This window comes from Vicia villosa, unplaced genomic scaffold, assembly GCF_029867415.1.
Source record: "Vicia villosa cultivar HV-30 ecotype Madison, WI unplaced genomic scaffold, Vvil1.0 ctg.000970F_1_1_3, whole genome shotgun sequence".
NCBI classification, from domain to species: Eukaryota; Viridiplantae; Streptophyta; class Magnoliopsida; order Fabales; family Fabaceae; genus Vicia; species Vicia villosa.
Genome location: NW_026705437.1, coordinates 87,251 through 107,522, shown reverse-complemented (window position 1 = coordinate 107,522; position 20,272 = coordinate 87,251). Strand labels below are relative to the sequence as shown.

General features: G+C 33.6%; 2 long non-coding RNA genes across 2 annotated transcripts; both read right to left on the bottom strand.

The window, feature by feature from the left end:
• Nucleotides 1-10,038: 10,038 nt before the first annotated feature.
• On the bottom strand, nt 10,039-12,517 carry LOC131632608 (uncharacterized). Its single transcript, XR_009293052.1, has 3 exons — nt 11,684-12,517; nt 10,592-11,597; nt 10,039-10,485 (listed from the first exon to the last, which is right to left on the bottom strand). It is a non-coding gene; the product is annotated as an uncharacterized LOC131632608 (long non-coding RNA).
• Nucleotides 12,518-12,795: 278 nt separating this feature from the next.
• On the bottom strand, nt 12,796-13,499 carry LOC131632609 (uncharacterized). The gene is made up of 2 exons (XR_009293053.1): nt 13,130-13,499; nt 12,796-13,024 (listed from the first exon to the last, which is right to left on the bottom strand). It is a non-coding gene; the product is annotated as an uncharacterized LOC131632609 (long non-coding RNA).
• Nucleotides 13,500-20,272: the final 6,773 nt, after the last annotated feature.

Here is a 20,272-nt window from a genome sequence, read left to right as displayed (position 1 = left end):
TACTTATAGTAGAAGAGTCAGTACACGTGTCTTTTGATGAATCTTATGCAAAATATGTCGAGAAAGGTCTTTCATTTAATGGTGCAGGTCCGTCCACTGAAGACATTGTCAAGGATAAGGAAGACGAGAATGAAAGTATTGTAAAGAAAGATGCTGAGAGAGAGAAAGATGAGTCTCACAATGAAAATGAAAAAGAAAGCATCTCAAACAATGAAGAACTTCCCAAGGCCTGGACAAATGTGAAAGACCATCCAATTGACAATATAATAGGAGACATCTCAAGGGGCGTTACAACACGCTCAAAGATAAGTAACTTCTGTCATCATTTTGCTTTTGTTTCACAAGTTGAGCCGAAAAACGCTAAGGATGCATTACTTGATGAGCATTGGCTAATGGCCATGCAAGAAGAATTAAACCAATTTAAACGGAATGATGTTTGGGACTTAGTCCCTCATCCGGGAGATCATCAAGTAATAGGCACTAGATAGGTTTTTCGTAACAAACTTGATGAAAACGGCGTTATTACTAGAAACAAAGCTAGATTAGTTGCCCAAGGTTATAATCAAGAGGAAGGTATTGATTATGAAGAGACATACGCTCCTGTAGCACGTCTCGAAGCTATTCGTCTCTTACTTGCTTATGCTTGTTCTAAAGACTTCAAACTATTCCAAATGGATGTTAAAAGTGCCTTTCTAAATGGCTATATAAATGAAGAAGTCTATGTTGCTCAGCCACCCGGCTTTGAGAATTACATGTATCCAACTCATGTCTATAAGCTGAAACGTGCTCTATACGGTCTTAAACAAGCCCCTCGGGCCTGGTACGAACGTTTGAGCAAATTTCTCCTTAGTCAAGGGTACTCTAGGGGTAAAGTTGACACTACTCTCTTTATTAAAAGAAAAGATAAAGATATTCTCTTAGTCCAAATTTATGTAGATGACATTATATTTGGGTCGACTAATGCAAAACTTGTCAAAGATTTTTCTAAGCTTATGCAGAGTGAATTTGAGATGAGTCTCATGGGTGAGCTAAATTTCTTCCTTGGCCTACAAATCAAGCAACTCAGTCATGGAACATTTGTGAATCAAACTAAATACTGTACGGAGCTGCTCAAAAGATTTGGAATGAGTGAAGCAAAAGAAATTGACACACCTATGGCAACAAATACTAATCTAGACAAAGATGAAAAAGGTAAAGAGGTTGACGTGAAATTATACCGAGGTATGATAGGTTCACTATTGTATCTTACTGCCTCAAGACCAGACATCATGTTTAGTGTGTGTATGTGCGCAAGATATCAATCTTGTCCAAAAGAATCTCACTTAAAAGCTGTCAAAAGAATTCTGCGATACTTACGTGGAACTACTACATATGGCCTATGGTATCCAAAGGGAAATGAGTGTCATTTGGTAGGATTCTCTGATTCAGATTTTGCTGGCTGCAAATCCGATAGAAAAAGCACCAGTGGAACGTGTCATCTATTCTCAAATTCATTAATAAGTTGGCATAGCAAGAAACAAGTATCGGTTGCATTATCTACTGCTGAGGCAGAATATGTAGCTACTGGAAGCTGCTGTGCACAAATATTATGGCTCAAGCAACAACTTCTTGACTTTGGTATTAAGCTTGATCACATACCTATCATGTGCGATAACACAAGTGCCATAAACTTGAGTAAAAATCCTGTCTTACACTCACGTACCAAGCATATTGAAATAAGACATCACTTTCTACGAGATCATGTAGAGAAAGGAGACGTTACATTTGAACATGTAGAAAGCAAGAAGCAACTAGCTGACATCTTCACCAAACCTCTAGCAACGGAGCAATACTTCAACATTCGTAGGGAATTATGGATACTCGATATCTCTAATTTGGGCTAATTACGTTTGTTCTCTCTTAATATTATTCCTTTACTTTATATATATATATGTTCTCTTTTGCTAACATTTTTCTTAGCGTAAAGGTAGTTCATCATCTAGCCAGGCGTCATTCCACATTGATTAAAGGCTGCCATTAAAGTTGAGAAAGCGGTAACGTTATTGTTGTTCACTTCCAAAAATATTATTGATACTATAATATGCTATCAATTAACATGCTTATAGTGACTTCATACATATATCGCTCTTGCTCATTTGACTCTCATGCTATCACTGGCTACCTTTTTATGAATGCTAGCATTTTATCTATGTTTCTCTCGTTACTCTTCTATTTTCGTTGTATCTCTTTTTGATGTTGACAAAGGGGGAGATAGATGCTGAGTGTACGGGGGAGCTTTGTTGAGAGATTGCCTTGTTGAGAGATAGATGCTGGATGTACGGGGGAGCTTTGTTGAGTCTTTATCACTTACCACCAAAGCTTCGACTAATGGTTTGCCATCATCAAAAAGGGGGAGCATGTGAATACAAGATTACACTCAAAGATGTTTTTGATTCATGGCAAACTCAAATAAGCATTCAAACAACAAGGCGGAAGCAGAAAACTCAAAGAAAAGCAAGCATTGATCACTCATGATAGTACAGGTTGATCTATTATACTTATAGGTCGACTCAACACAAGCAGATCAAGAAGAATGCAGAAAACCAGCAGTTAGGTCGACCTACTGTCAACCCAGGTCGACCTAAAATGGAGAAAAATCCATATACTTCTGCTAGGTCGACTCACATATCATCTAGGTCGACCTAAATTGATGAAATTTACATACCAGTCTGCTAGGTCGACCTACACAACAACTAGGTCGACCTAATCTGAGAAAATGTCCCCAGAATGCATTTGAAGAGGATTCTGGTCGACCTACTCCTTAAACAGGTCGACCTAACTGGGAGCAAAATTCTGCAAGCACTGCTAGGTCGACCTAAGCTCTACAAGAGGTCGACCTAACTGATCAAGAATGCCAAAAATTTTGTTTCTCTCATCTCCAACTGTTAAGCTATCATATATATTATCAAAGGTTCATTATTCAAAGCAACACCAACGACTGAAAGATACACAAACGCTTCTCATCTTCGTTCTTCATCATCTCCAACACAATTACACATAATCATTCTTGCGTTGCGGGTTAGTGATGAGTTCGATAACGTCCATGGAACGGAATTGAAGATTCCTAGTGGGTGAAGGTTTGTGGGGTTTGTTGGTGAATAAAATCTGCGGATTTTGTCCTCCACGACGGGTGGTTCTTGGGGGTTTTTATCAAGAGGCGTTCATTGAGGATTCGGCTGAGTGTAACGATTGAGGAACGGGGAGTTCAAGGAATCAAGACACTGCAGAAGGGAATCAAAGTGAAGCTCTTGGATAACCTTGATCTGGTTCAAGATTAAGGGGGAAGAAGATTCAAAGGATCGACATAATTGGTTTATCGTTTATCGCTTTGTTATCTTCTTTGTATATACTACTTTCAACATTAATGAAAGATTACCCAATTTCAATTTGGAATTGGGGGCAGACGTAGTCGTAGCGAGGACGATCGACGAACTGCCTAAACAAATATCGTGTTCTTGTCGCTTTTACTTTTTCATTTACATTCTGTTCATATTTGGTTATAATAGCAAATTGATCGATGATTCGAGTGTTAAGATTGTGAATTAAGAACCTATATAAACATCACAATCCATCACATATTGAATCACCATCAATTTGATCATTATCACCAAGTGTTTGTATATTTGTTTCTATCACTCTTACTGCATTGCAAATATTGTCCATCATACAAGAAGTTAATCTGATTTTCAATAAGAGCAACGCTTTGATTCTGCAACATATACTCTTATCACTCATCTCAAGTCTTCGACTGGTTTTAAACACATATACAATCGTTTCGATAGTGGTTCGGAATAGACGCGAGTCGATTCAGAATCACTTCCGCTGAAAAGTCATTTAACTCCGTAAAACTGTGAACGATCTATTCACCCCCCCTCTAGATCCTAAGGCCAGCGTCTAACAGTGATAATAGAGGAGAGAGATAATTTTAGTTTTATTATTTAATTAATAAAAAATGTGATTGGTTGTGTGTAAATCCAGGTGGTATAACTGCGTCCATCTAAGTATTTTCCATAGTGGTAGATGGTGAAGGTGTCCACGTGGAACAGTATAGAAGCAAAAGGGCCTATATAGAAGCAAAAGGGCCTATATAGAAGCAAAAGGGCATATATGTATTTTCCAGAACAGCTTTTTTTTCTTATATTGTTGATATAACAACTATACTGGTTCAGGAAAATACTTCTTGCTTCCACGTTTGGCCACATCTTTAATTTGTTTTGCAGTCACTACTATTCTGTTTTTACTCTTTTTTTCAATGTCTACTCTTCTTCTTACTCTGTCTTGCTTCTCTCTAATCTACAATATAACAACTATAATGGTTCCGGAAAATACTTCTTGCTTCCATTTTTTCTTCCTTTTTACTCTTTTACTTATTGAAATCAAATAGAAACAAACGATGATTTGCGACATCGGTTTACAAATCATTTTGATATTTGCAAGGATCTTTCAAAAATAAATCCAGATCCGTTATCAACAATTTTGCTTACGAAATTGAACCTGAAAAAGAAAATCGAAGTAATCCTACATATGTCGCTTCGTATGGGGTTGACGAATCAGAAGCTGCATATGTGGTTCTATGACAATTGGCTAGTTGTTGAGTTAACTCAATAGTTAGGGTTTTGACTGGTTTTGTTATTATTTTAGTTAAACTTCTGAAATTGAAGATGAAAATGGAATAAATGTGTTTCTTCAAATGGTATGTAAACATTTAAGTAAATGTATTTGTTGTAGTTAAACAAATTTTCCTATTTCTGACGCTATAATTTCATAAACCAGGATGATATAGAACAATTTGAAGAAGCCGGTCCTTAGAGAATCTTCAAAAGGTAATATTTATTTATGTGTGTGTTTTTCTTCTCTGTTATGGGAAAGTATTGACCGGATAGTGCAATTTATTTACCAGTCACTGAATTCATACAATTGAGCGTTCTTGCCATATTTTGTATACTTTTAGGCATGATTCAGGTTTTTGAAGTAGTATTGATTATATTGTATGCTACTGATGACAATGGATTAGTGACTCTGCAGATACCGAAAACAATTTATGCGACAATACTTCAGAAACATTTGATCAATGGGGTTGAGTTGTCTGATAAGGTGGATTTTTTTAGTTCTTAATGTTGTTCTGTTATGTTTGATAAAGGTCAATGAAGTTTCGATTAAACTTTCTTCTGTGACTAACATTGGAATTTTTTTATTTCTATGGTTTCAAGTGTTATCATAACAAATATCCTAACTTCAATTTTTGCATGTTTTCATGAAAAATCATTTTTGCTTATTGGTTTGGCATTTTATTTTTACTTACTAACGATTTTAGTGTTATTTGCAAATACCGAAAATAATTTCAGCGACAATACGTCTGAAACATTTGATCCACGGGGTTGAGTTGCCAGATAAAGTGGATTTTTCGAGTTCATACTTTGGCCCTGGTGGAAGTTATGGAAGGGGCATGGGTGGACAAATGGGCGGTGGACAAAGGGGCATAAGATATTCGATAAAATGATTGAGCAGTGTTTTAGTAAAAAAAATCAAATATTACTTCATTAAATGTCAAAAACTACTTGATACTACCAAATGACTTCAAATGCGCGTAAGTATTGGTCATAATATTAGTTGTAAATGTCTAAGTTATCTAAACTTTTGTGTGTTTGATCATGTTTAACATATCGATAATTCGTTCAATGTGAATAGAAAACATGATACTAATAATATTTGATACAATGTAACATGTTTTACTCTGTTTTGATGGTATATATTTTGGTGAAAGCACACACATTATTGAATGTCTAATGTTTTTTTGTTGATTCTATCTTTTTTTCATTATGTCAGAGTTCATACTTTGACCCTGCTGTTCATAGAAGTCTCGGTGTTCACATTAGTTTCGTGAGGTGAATTCATTATTGGTTTTGTTATATGCAGATGAATTTGGTTGCTTATGTTGTGATTTTGTGTGAAATGTGTATGTAAGATCTTGTGATTTTGTTGTTTGTTGATGAGATTTTAATGTGTGTGTTGATTTGGAGTACTGGTGTGTTGATTCTGGTAAATTTGTGTCCTTTCCTTAATTTTATCTGTTGAACATAATTCTTGTTATAGCATATAATCATTAAAAATGTTGAATTCAACTTTCACCTTATCAAATGAAAAACACTATTATTACAAGTTTCACCTTATGAATTTCTTATGAATTTGATGTTGTTTATGATTGAATATCTATGTTTTAGTATCGAAACTCCAAACTCTCCGAATGTATCAATTGCACTTGCCTTCCCAAGAACCACATGAATTGTTAATATCTAGATAGGAAGTTATAATTTGGTTTTTGATGGTTTAATTTGAATAGATAGTTTATCCTTTTCCCTTGATGGTAGATCAAAAGTAAAGCCACATGTTGCAGGTTTTGTAATTACCTTTTTCTTCTCAATATATGACATGGAGTTTGTGGTTTTGTAGTGTATTGTTGAGATTTTAATGTGCACGTTGATTCGGAGTAATGTTGTGTGATTAGTGATTTCCCTGAAACAAAGGCGTCTTCCACAAAATCGAGAGGTTGCTTGCAAGAGCCGTTTGCGGAAAAAGGTTTGAAAATTAAATGTTAAAACAATAATTCTTGTGATTTCTTATAATTTTTTGGTCACATGAAGCTCTATGATTTTGGTTTATAACATAGTACATCTTGAGAATGCAACAGTTACAACCGATGCAGTGAGCACACAGTCAAAGTTTGTTGCTGCAGTTGATGCATTAAAGGTTCACTTTCTTTTGTTTATTATCACATTATTCGTGATTTTCTTTTCCTATTTATAATACTCTTAGGGATGTCTTTTTGATAGTGAGCACACCGCCACTCTTTCAGCCGCACATATTTGTTTTGTGGAGGTGATGTTTTTTTGACAATGACAATGAGGTTAATTTATGTGTTCTGTTTTAGAAAATCAAAGTCTTTCCAGTGCTCTGCATATTATCATGTTTTTTTCAGTTTGTGTGCTACCGTTATGATTCATAACGTATACTTGACAGGTTTCTGAGGGTGCAAAAATGGACACATAAATTCACCTCATTGTCAACTAACATTCACTTTCAACATGGCATAGTTTAATTACACTTTCACCATCAATTACACTTCCCCGGTTCCTGAGGGTGTAATCTTGCAGACATTTTTTGCTGTTTCTACATGGCATAGTTTGTTTACACTTTCAACAATGCTAAGCTTTATGTTTCTTATCTTATTTTCTTTGTATTGTGTAGTTTGTGAATCTCACTACATCACACTCTTTACACATGGGCGTGTGTATTCTTCGACTGATGCTATGATTGTTGATACTGAAACCGCTAGAGAAAACACGTCTTTACACTATAACAGTTGCATTCACTAAACAATTGCTGCATTTTACACTTTGTCCACTAAACAGCTGCCACACTTTTATAAATTCCGGAAAGGTTTGCACTTTGCACTGTCTATAATTTCCTGGTTTAGATTCGTACTTGATTATAGACTGTTGATCAAAATATTTGTATTAGTACTGTGTTACCTTGGTGGTAATAGTGACAAGCTTATGTGTAACTTCATTTTCATCTTAACCAATCTGAGTTGCGACTTTAACTATTCCAAAAAAAAATAATTTATTTTGTTTTGTTTAGGCCGGTGATTCACAATCTATATTATGCTGGGTTGAAATTCACATCTCCAACATACTCATGTGCTATTAGAAATATTCTCCCTGCTATCACAATTGTAATGACTGTTATTTTTAGGTATACTTTATTTACACAATTAGTTATACACCTTATTTATATTTATATAATTATATAATCTCATATATGGTGTATTTTCTTTTGTTAAACTAGGATGGAGAAATTGGACATCAAAAAACTAAGATGCCAAGTAAAGGTCATTGGAACTGTAATTAAAGTTGTTGGGGCTATGGTGATGACGTTATTCAATGGACAAGCTATCAATATCTTGGGTTCTCAATACATGCATCATCCTAGAAATTATGTTCCTAAAAACAATACCAATTCTGGTGAAAAAGATAGGGTTAAGGGTTCAATTCAGCTCATAATTACTACCTTTGTTTGGTCTTCTTTCTTCATCATTCAGGCAGTTAGATTAAAGAAATATTCAGCACAGCTCTCACTGACACCCATAGTGTATTTTTTGGAACACTTCAATCAATTGCAGTTACATATGTTGTGGAAAGTAAACCAAATATTTGGAACATTGGTTGGGATATCAACCTATTGGCAGCACTCTATGCTGTAAGTTTTTATCCTAATCTAGATATTTTCTTATACCATATTTTCTTATGTTTATGGATGATTTTAATGGAGTTAAACATTGATGAACAAACAGGGTATAATACCATGGGCACTATTTAATTTATAATCATAATTATTGAATTTACTTGTATTCATCATGCTGATATCCACATGTGTTAAAATATTGTAAATTGCTATAGTTAGCAAGCAAATCAATTTTTTAAAATGCTATCAAGAACTCAATAACTCATAAAGAGATTATTCATTAAACTTGAATTCTTATTTGATATTTACAATTAGTGTTCATTGACTTGCTTAAAATGTTGGAGTGATTTGGAGATAAGCAATGCAATATGTAATTGTCTGTTTGGTTTAAGATATAGAAATACCAAAGCAATTCAATTCAATTTGTCATTAATGGTCATAAAGATATTAATAGAAATTGAAATTGGAAAATAAAAAATATATATTATAAATGTTGAGGTATTACTCGAGTGTGAAGTTTCAACTAAAGAGTTACTCATAGACTAGTAATGTTAGTACCTCATAATTATATGAACTACTATTCTAAAATGGTTGTAGCTATTGATTAGGGATGCATTGGCAATTTGGTTTCATTTGCATAAGTGGCTAATTTTGTGCAGAGTGAGCATTTCATTGAAGTTCCATTTTGGATTTATTTTGATTTTAAATAGATGATTAAGTGTGGATATGAATAACATAACTCTCTATTTATCTTTTAGTCTCATTATTACAAAGATGTATGCATCATTAAACATTAAATTTCACCTACTAATTATAATTGTCTTACGACAGAGGGTAACATTTCAAAGATTATAAGGTCTTGTTAATGTGAAATTGGTATTCAAGTATATAACCTATTTTGATTGTAATTTCTCATTGCGCTTTCATTTTGGATTTAATCAGAAGCTTCTCATTCAATAAATTTTGACCTCTCAATAATTTGACAGTGCCCAAATATTACTCAATAATTGTATAAAATGAGATGTGATTTAAATACCTTAGACCAGTTATAGCATCAAGAAATTTGTCATCAGCTTTTCATATTTTGCCAATTGACCCAAATAATAGTTTAGCTTAAGTTTTTTTAATATAACATTTAATAATAAACTCTTTTTAATAAAACATTTAATAAGAAATTTGGTAAAAATCTTGGTTTTTTTTTTTTTTAAATATGTTTCTTTTAAAAATTATAAACTCTTTTTAATAAAAAAAATTGTTTTTTATTTATATTTTTATTATATTTTGAAAACAAAAGCATGCGTACCACACCAATACTCATGTGAAAGCATAGGTAATACACAAGTACCATGCAAACGCACGGGTAACACACCAGTACCGTGTGAACGCACAAGCAACCAGGCCAAAATCCGTGCGAACACACGTGAGGCTTTTCATTTTTTTAAAATATTTTAAACCATAATCCAAATTTTAATAAATACAATATTAAACTTAATTCTTTTATATCATTCTCTTTTGGTACTTTTAAGTAAATTATGTTTCTAATGATTTTCAACTAATTTTAATTTTGAATATTTATTTGTCTCATTTGTTAAACTTTATAAATTCTTTTATTATTACAACTCTATCAATCTTTAAAAAAAATTATTTTTGACAATTGTTTTTTTACAAATTATGTGTTTAATAATTTTTCTTAATAATAGAAGTTTTTAAAAACTTATACAATTATCTTGCAGTGTATTTTATTTCTTTTTTAATAATTTTTTGATTTTTTCTAATTTGTTTGAATTCGCATGACAAGCTGGTGACGTATCTGCGGCTCACACCAGAACCCGTGCGGACGCACGGGTTTCCCACTAGTTTTTGTAACAATGAAAAATCATAAATGTATATCATATTTATTATGATTTTTTGTCGCCCAAAAAAAAACTTTCATAATAGTATACAAATACGCTTTTAAGATTATTATAAAATTTGAAAAGCAAGAGAAACATCGAGATTATTTTAAAGTAAAATATAAAGTACATACGTTATGACTGTAAATAAAGTTATATGCTTATAAGTGATATGATTATTTTTAAACTTAATCTTCGGATATGAATCTATAATGACAAAAACCGTCAATACATTTCATAACTAAAGGTAAAGGTAAAGTCTTCTTAGGACAATCACTGTGTTCAATGCAAGGAATGTGACCGCGATTACGACCTGCATTGTAAAAGGAATAAAGAATAATGGTTTTAAAAGGTGATAGATATGATATCATGTATAAGATAAATTGAAAAGTTTGAAAACCATTTTAAAACGAACATACCACTACCCCGTCCACCACGTCCAAGTCCACCACGTCGACCACCATTGGTTACGACAAAATATAGAGAAAAAAATATGAGAACAACATAAATAAACATGATAATTTGAGCCATATTTTTCCTCCTTTGCATATATATATATAATGAATATAACTATTTTGTGCACTTTATAGAAAATTTTCATTTTTTTCCTACTTTAAATAAATAATTTTAAGCATTAGGACTTATTGAAAGCCAAATATAAAATTAGAATAATATTAAAGATTCCATATAAAATTTTGATGAACATGAAAGTTTAAACTTCATTAGATATTTTTAATTTAACTTTTAGCCTTTTCGTAATAGATAGAAGCAAATCTAAAATAGTTATGTTATGTTATCTTTGTCACTTACATAAACTTCATCATCTTTTAACCTTTTATTTAATTTTAACTTTTAGTCTTTGGCATCTTCATCAAGTTGGTTAGTTATGTTAAATTTCAAAAAAGTCAATATTGAAATTTTGTTCTTAAGAGGACATATGTTGGATCAAATGTCTAAAAAAATTTGTTATATTGGATTTAAAAAAATATGACAGCAAGACACAAACAATGTAAAAACAATAAAGAATACAAGATAATTGGTAACTCAGTTCAATGCAACCACACCTATGTTTGGAAGGCTTCCAATCCAAGAAAGGAAATTCATTCTTCAATAGAATTAGTACAAAGTGTCTTAGATGAACAAGCCCCTTGTTCAATGTGTGAATACATTTTCCTTTTTAAATGTTTTGAATGATGTCAAAAATAGAATTGATTTAGCTTTTTTGTACATTGAACGGTGTCTCTGAGTATATGTGTTTACCCTTGCATTAGAAGTCATTACGAATCATTTAAACTTACGAGATTATATTTTTGATGAACAATTATTTCGGCTGCAAGCATCTCAGTATACAGCCAAGCATGCTTTGATATGAGATGTGCTAGAGTCCTATAATGATTGTCTGTCCAGTCCATCATTGGAGCAACACTTAAATTCAACCAACACAAAATCAAATTTAATGACACAAAAGGACTCTTCAATAACAAAAATTATCGAAAATAAATTGTACTAACCTGAACCAAGGAGGAAGATAGTGATTGGCAACAGCCTCGTGTCTATTATATGATTGTTGTTTGGAACAAAAGAACTTTGAAATGCATAAATTTCTAGGGCTTCTTCGAGATATAGTGGCCTGTAATCTGGGAGTGTTTTTTATGAAATTGGAAGTTAAAGGAGAAAATGAAAGGGAAATGGAATAACCTGTAAACTTCATATTCATCGTCTCATTCAATAAACCATGGCCAGGTTGGTTTCTTTTATAACCCACACATCAAAAGAAATCATTACTTATAGTGTAAGTTTGTAACACTGGCGATGAAAAAAACATGTAATGCATATAACTGAAGTTGTGAAGTGAAATTTTTGAAGTGAAGAAAAATGGAATTTACGTCAAGGGTGGAAACTTGTTTCGGCGCTGGATTCTTTGTCGGCTTCTGCGGTAGCGTTCACGGATTGAGTTGGGAATATAAGGAGTATAGCTTATCCACCAAATTAACGGTGTGCGTTTGTGTTATTCATGGTAGTGGAAATTCTTTTCAAACGAAAAAGGATGGTGCATTAACTAACACTGTAAATTATTTTTACGGTATCAATTATTCTGCTAAGTCAGATCGTAAATTTTAAATTACTTGTATGATATGGTACTTTAAAATATTTTAATCGAATGTTTGTATAATACTTATTTACACTGACAGTGCATTGCCATTAAACTCATTTTTTAATATTGTCTTTGGTTTGAAAAACAAAATTATGAATAAATAAAAATATATTAGAGGTATCGATTAATAGAAGAAAAATTAGAAAAAAGTCCATTATAATGGCATTTACATTTTTTTTTAATTTAATACTTATTAATTTTTTGAGGTTTATTAAAATAGCACTAACATCTTTTATCTTCTTTTAATTTTTAGTGACAGTCGAAAATCATAAATGTATATGACATTTATTACGATTTTTTGTCTGCCACAAAATATATATATTTATATATATATATATATATATATATATATATATATATATATATATATATATATATATATATATATATATATATATATATATATATATATTACCATAAAAAACTTTCATAATAATATTCAAATACGCTTTTATGGTTATCCTAAAATTTGAAAAGCGAGAGAAACATTAGGATTATTTAAAAGTAAAATATGAAGTACAAATATTATGACTATAAATAAAGTTATATTCTTTGAAGTGGTATAATTATTTCTACACTTAATCCTCGACTATCAATCTATATTGACAATGATGGTCAATACAATTCATAACTAAAGGTAAAGTCTTCTCTGGACAATCACTGTGTTCAACGCAAGGAATGCGACCGTGATTATTACCTATATTGTAAAAGGAATAAATAATAATGATTGTAAAATGTGATAGGTATGATATCATGTATAAGATAAATTGCAATGTTTGAAAACAATTTGAAAAAAACATACCATTACCACGTCCAAGTCCGCCACGTCTACCACCATTGGTTACGACAAAATATAGAGAAAAAAATATGAGAAGAGCATTAACAAACATGATAACTTTAGCCATATTTTTTCTCCTTTACACATATAATTAATATAGCTATTTTGTGCACTTTATAGAAAACTTTCATTGTTTGCCAACTTCAAATAAACAATTTTAAGCATTAGGACTTATAGAAAGCTAAATATAATTTTTAAATAATATTAAAGATTCCATATAAAATTTTGATGAACATGAAAGTTTAAACTTCATTAGATATTTTTTAATTTAAGTTTTAGCTTTTTTGTAATAGATAGAAGCAAATTTAAAATAGTTATGTTAGGTTAGGTTATCTTTGTCACTTACATAAACTGCAACAAACTTTGTCTGCTGTCAAGGGCCATATGTTTTTCCTCTTTTGCATGTATATAATGAATATAACTATTTTGTGCACTTTATAGAATATTTTAATTTTTTTCCAAATTCATTCTAAGCATTAGGACTTGTAGAAAGTCAAATATAAAATTAGAATAATATTAAAGATTCTATATATAATTTTGATGAACATCAAAGTTTAAACTTCATTAGATATTTTTAAGGCTTAAATGCACTTTTGGTCCTTGTAAGTTAGCGAGTTTTTGATTTTCGTCCCTGTAAATTTTTGTTTTCGGTTTGAGTCCCTATATTTCACTTTCGAGTTCGTTTTAGTCCCTAAAATCAAAATCCGCAGGAAATTTCGCAGGAAAATCCGCAGGAAACCTGCAAATTTTCCTGGGGATTTTGGCTTTAGGGACTAAACCTCAAGCAAAAAGTAACATATAGGGACTCAAACCAAAAAAAAATAACTTACAGGAACGAAAATCAAAAACTCGCTAACTTACAGGGACCAAAAGTGCATTTAAGCCTATTTTTAATTTAAATTTTAGCCTTTTCGTAATAGATAGAAGAAAATCTAAAATAGTTATGTTAGGTTATGTTATCTTTGTCACTTACATAAACTGCAACAAACTTTGCCTGCTATCAAGGGCCAGATATTTCACACATGCTGGAACATTGTGTCCAACACGTGTTCCTTCTTCACCAAAACATCTTGTATACTCCATATTTTTTTTCATGATACAACAAATCCAAAAGAAACAACAATATCCCCCTTTGGCAAATTTTGGCAAAACAGTTTTTTCAAAATCTTACAAGATGTGCAAAGGGTAAACCTACAAAACATAACATTATTGGGGTGTCCGGGTAAGTCGGGAGCATCAATGGAACTGCTAGTCCTCCAAATTATTAAATAACCGCTAGTCCTCCAAATTATTTTCATGGTGTTTACGGTGATTTCCGGTAAACAACCGCTAGTCCTCCAAATTATTAACTATACTTTGGTCACTCGCAGGATCGACTAGATTGATCCTAGGACATGTGTCGAAAAGTGTCTATCATAATAATTGAAGTCATATTTCTGAGTTTTACTTCTACAAGAAATGCTTTAATCCTAAGGCTTGATGTAAAAAAATGTAAAATACAATGTAACAAAAGAGATTGCGGAAAGTAATTGAAATGACTGGATTGTAAATGTAAATGATTCGACGGGAAATGTAAAGGTATTTAAATAGCTTATGTTTATAAAACAAAGGATAAATATTGAAAATGTAATGGTGTTACTGTCATACCCCAAATTTGTCCTACCCCTTTATTTCTAACTGGCTTAGGCTTTGCGTTCATGTACATACTCTCCATTAGGTCATCTAACATATCATGCATCCATTAATCAATAAAGTTAGCATGGGATCTAGGGGCTCACAATGTCCAGGGTTTCTGCACCATGCAGACTTGTTCAACAGAGATTTTCATTGTTCATGGATTAAGGTACTCTTTGTATGCTGGGGATCATCGGATAAATCCTGAGGTGTGGGCCTTATGATCATCGGGGTTTTTTTTTGCTAAGCATTTGGGTTAGCCATCATTCGCATAATGGCTTCACTATTACTTGACTCACTTTGGTTACTTGAGTTACAAGCCAATGATTTTGGATTTTGTGCAAGATTTTGGTGAAACATGATGGACTTTGTACTTCCTTTTAAATTTGGAAAGCATTTGTTGAAGCTTTGACTTTTAGAAGGTGGAGTTCGTGGCCAAAAGTCCACATGGAGATCTTTGGTGGTTTCTTTCACGCTATGATTCATTCAAGATTGCAAGTTGAGATGAAAAGAATAAAATTAAAATTTCATTGAAAAAGTAAATATTCAAAGAAAGAATGGGCAATTTGAGTAAAGGGTTTTGAATACGTGGAATGTTGACATTTAATTTGAAAGGGTTGCAAAAGGTTCTGTTACGTTGTCATCACTAAATCATGACTATTACATCACTTCACACAAAGGAAAATACAAAGAGTATAAATTTTTAGACCTATCTCTAAGACTGCACTTCACATTGCATCTTCCAAGATTTGTCTATCATGATTCCATCTTGTGTTTTTCTGGATTCTAAATCAGCTCAGGTTCAGACTAATAGGTTACAACACATACATACATTAATATCCCAAACTTTTCCACATTACATAAACTAATCCATCTTGTAGCTTTGCCTCGTGATGCATCAAAACACATTCTGACATTTCAAGACAGTACCACAACTTTCTTCATTCTCTCCTCGATTCAATCTCCAACAGTCTGCCACAAAGCTCCACACCTGCTACTAAACAATCCAAAACCTGTTACATTACCCACCTGCAAAATCAAACCTACATCAATTCAAAACACATTGCCATAACCTGCATATCACACAAAAATACCACAAATCCAATAAAAAAACAGTCAGAATCAGTCCCTAACTGATACATATAACACTAACCTACATACATCACATTCAACAATCAGTCACAATATAGTTTTAAACTTCCACCTTTCCTATACCTATAGCTAACTTCACCAACAGCATATAACTACCTTCAACTAACTTCTAACAGCTCAAAACCTCTGTAACAGAATCATAACCACCTATAACTAACTTTCAGACATATCATAACAGTTTCCAACTGTAACTAACTACCAACCAATCTCTCTTTTTCTTCTTTCTAAGGGCATCGTTATTTCCGCTTGATCGCATCGTAGGTCGTCCCTTATGCAAGAGCGCAAACGTTAACTCCGCCCAACTAAAAAACACAAAAAAAAATAGAAAATCGTGAGCCGAGCTACGGTAACTCTGATTCCTGAAAAGGATACGTAGGCAGCGGGGTAGGGCCCGTGCGAGTACAATTATTTCTTTTCCCTACATTTTGCATTCATTTCGCATGTAGACATAGACATAGTACACACCCTTTAGATAGAAACAAACATATGTGGATACCATCGAGTACGATGGGCGCGAGGGGTGCTAGCACCTTTCCCTCGCGTAACTGACTCCCGTACCTAGATTCTCTGGTCGCAAGACCTTGTTCTTATCATTTTCCAGGTTGTCTGATATTCCTTTCCCTTATGGGATAAATATATTGGTGGCGACTCTGTTCATTTTTTCGCGAGCGTGCGACAGCTGGCGACTCTGCTGGGGATGTGATAGACCTGTGCTGGTCCATTCTTAGCGAGCGTGCATATCATGTTTATTTCCTGCTTGCATATCATGTTTACTTTCCGCATGCATCTGGACTATATTATGGGTCCCCGTGGGGACCACATATTTTCTCTGTTTGCAGGTTGGGTGGGATGTCCTATGAGGTAAAAGGCCCAATACCCAGGCCAGAGTGATACCTTAGGAACTAGGAATAGAGTGGCCATGACGGACAGAATACGTTTGTCTGATTGCTCCGATCATGTATCCACGGGCAGAGCTTGGTTGAACGAGGCAATATCGTATGATTGCGCCTACTTTCAATCCTCTGTTGGCTTTTTTTGACCTACCCTGACCTAGATTCACCTGTGAGTGGGGAGGGATATACATGACAGGTACTGTTGGTGACTATTCAGTTCTGTTGGTGACTATTGTTACTATGGTTCCGTGATACCTATGCCGGACCTTTGATCTCATGACATCTGACCTATATCAGTTATTCAGAGAATTGTACAGTGGTTACTAAGATTATATGGACCTTGATCCCATGTTGTTGCATCGTATAACATCATTGCTTTATCCACTTCATTTGTGGGGGATCCTAAAGTCTATTTCAAAAAAAAAAGGAAATAGAAAAGCAGAAAAAAGAAAAGAAAAGATATTATATACAAAATAAAGCCTTGATTTCAAAAGAACAAAAAAGGAGAAAATAAAAGAGTGTGAAAAGACTTTAGGATCTCTCATAAATGAAACATGTATTCATACTACCATGCATTTCATGGTCCTCTCAGAAGCCTATGGAGGCCCTTTCTACTCAGATTCTGACTTCAACAATACAAAATTGACTTCTCACCGCTATGTGCTAGAAAGTTAATAATGGAACAACTTCGTGGGGTTTTTAACTGATATGAGAACGGAAATGGAGACTAATGTGAATCAGTGTATGGAGGTTAGTCAAGCCTTTTCTCTTTGACAAGAAGAATTGAGACAAGTTCCTCAGAGGCCAAATGAAATATTAATCTCACCTCAAAAGAAGGTCCTATGAATCAGAATGTCTGAAATAATGTTGAGATTCCTATTCTTGGTAAGGAAAATTCACATCATTGAAGTATTCAAGTTTCCGATTATTGAAATTAACAAAAGATTCCACCTCTTGGAGAAAAGTTTGAAATTCATAGAAGGTCGCGACTCCATTGACTTATACTTTGTTGGTTTGTGCCTAGTGCCTGATATAAAAAAAACTGCAAGGGTCATTTACTCTCACTCCGAATGGTTCGGATATTGAAGCTAAAGTGGTAATCATCTCTTGTACATGTGTGGAAGTTGCTTGGGGCTCCCGATCGAGGGATAAGCAAGACGTACTCTTATCTTGAGCATTACATCATTCACATTGCTCGAATCCCTTAAAGCATTATAAATTCCTAGGTGACTTCGTCAGAATCTTTTTCCGTGTGGTAATCAAGAGTGTTCTACACAACGCTTCTCATTCTCAAGGTTCTGCTTCATATCTCAGTTGCCTCTTCTCAGAATTTCCTTCTTAGTGGATTTTGTTTGTTAACAGAGACAAGAAGAATATGAGAAACAAATTGATGTGATTTTATTGCCTTGTGCCCAATTACTTCCTCGTTTGTTGGAATGTCAGTTGGTTAAGATTCGTGTTTTGGGCCTTCTTCTCCACCTATAGCTCTCTTGAGTTTGATGGCCATGCAAGGTTCTTCCATGTTTGATGGTGAATACTTCTCCAACATCTATGCTTGGGGCTCCCGATTGAGGGATAAGCAAAACGTACTCTTATCTTGAGCATTGCATCACTCGCATTGCTTGAATCTCTAAAGTAAGGCAAAAATGTACAACTCTTGGGTATCTTCGTTGGAGTTCTCTTTTGAAGTAATCTGAAGTGTTTAGAAGGAACACATGATAATGCTAAGTGACTACCATGCTGGAGCACAAAGCCATTCAACTGAGGATTATGTGTCATTCACTCTAAGAGGTTCATGCATAAATTGAAGTCCATATGAGGTCTCAAAACTGCAAGAAGTATTCAAGAGCAACTAGTCCAGACGGAGTCAAGTCTCCTCAACAATGGCAGCCATTCAGTTCTTTATTGCATTCTCATTCGTAACATTTCATTGTTTGTTTAAGCATTTATAGCATGTAAAAACTTGTTAATTTCTGAATGAAAATCATAATACATTGTTTATGTTCGTCTTGAAGTAATCCATTCGTTATCACTCATAAAACGATTCGCTTGCATACGATACCAACTTTACTAATCGCTTGCTTAGGCAAAAAGCTGGGGGAGAATGATGAAAAATAAAAATGCAAAATCTCTAATCGTGTGTTTTTGAATAAAACCCTACTGAGGATATACAGGCATTGTTTCAAATCCCCAAACACCGGAGATATAAGGGAGATAGACCATCGTCAACCCCTTTGAGCCTTGAAGTGGGAGTTTTTTTCCTAATCATAAAAACCCTTATTTTAACCTTGGGGCAGGGTAGTGTTCATTTAACTTAATCGAGTGTTCAAAACTCACCAAAGGGTATGCATCTAAGGATACAATAATGGTTATCCTTCAAAAGGTCGAGCGATAAGGTAATACTTACACTTTTCACCAACCGCTTCCTTCAAGAAACTCAATACTCATATTCCTATACCATTGAATTCCAATTATCTGACTCCTCTTAAGTCACACCAGTAATTATCCAACACGTTACATTCCACTTTTTCTGCACTACACTGACTACTCATCACAATCATCTATACCAAATAGATTTCTGAGTTTTACCCGATTCCGACTCTCTTTACTCATTCGTTTCAAGAATCATTCTTCATCATTCATGGTACTAATCTACCATTTAGCAATCCTTACTCGCATCCAACGAAACTAATTCCTGATTTACTTCCTCTATTTAAACATCCTAACCATCATAACAAGTACACACTCATCAGCCTCAATATACCATCGCTTACAAAATAGCTCAACTAAGTCACGCTCTCTACTAAGAATCAAATCAGCTCCGTCCTTCATAGAGTGTAATTCCTCATTATATATGGAATTTACAATATCACCTCAATAACAACACAAAATTATTACAGCATCATATATTATCAATCCTTCGTTTTAATTTCGCCGAATACATACTCGTTAACTACGTACAACCGTAATGACATATTCATCATCTCGGAAATTATTCAAAAGAGTTATAATTCTTCGACACGACATCCTTACATCCACTGGATTCTAAATCCAACATAGAGATCAATACATATTCTCTATGTAGGCTTCCGACATATTAATTCCTTACTTCCCATAAGTAGTACTCATAACACTACTCCACATCGTATTTTCGCTGCGCGACTTTGATTACCCGTCTTAAGTCATTTGCCCATCATGTCGCACTCTTCCATATTCACCTCTTCATAAGTCCACACAACATAGTGAGTGATTATTCTTCACGGCTTAGTATTCATCACATCTTATACCATTAAGGTAACAAAACAAGTTCATCTCATTTATATGATTTCCGTCTACTACCAACAAGAGATTAAGGGTGATCAAGTCCTCAATTTGTCAATAGATAGTT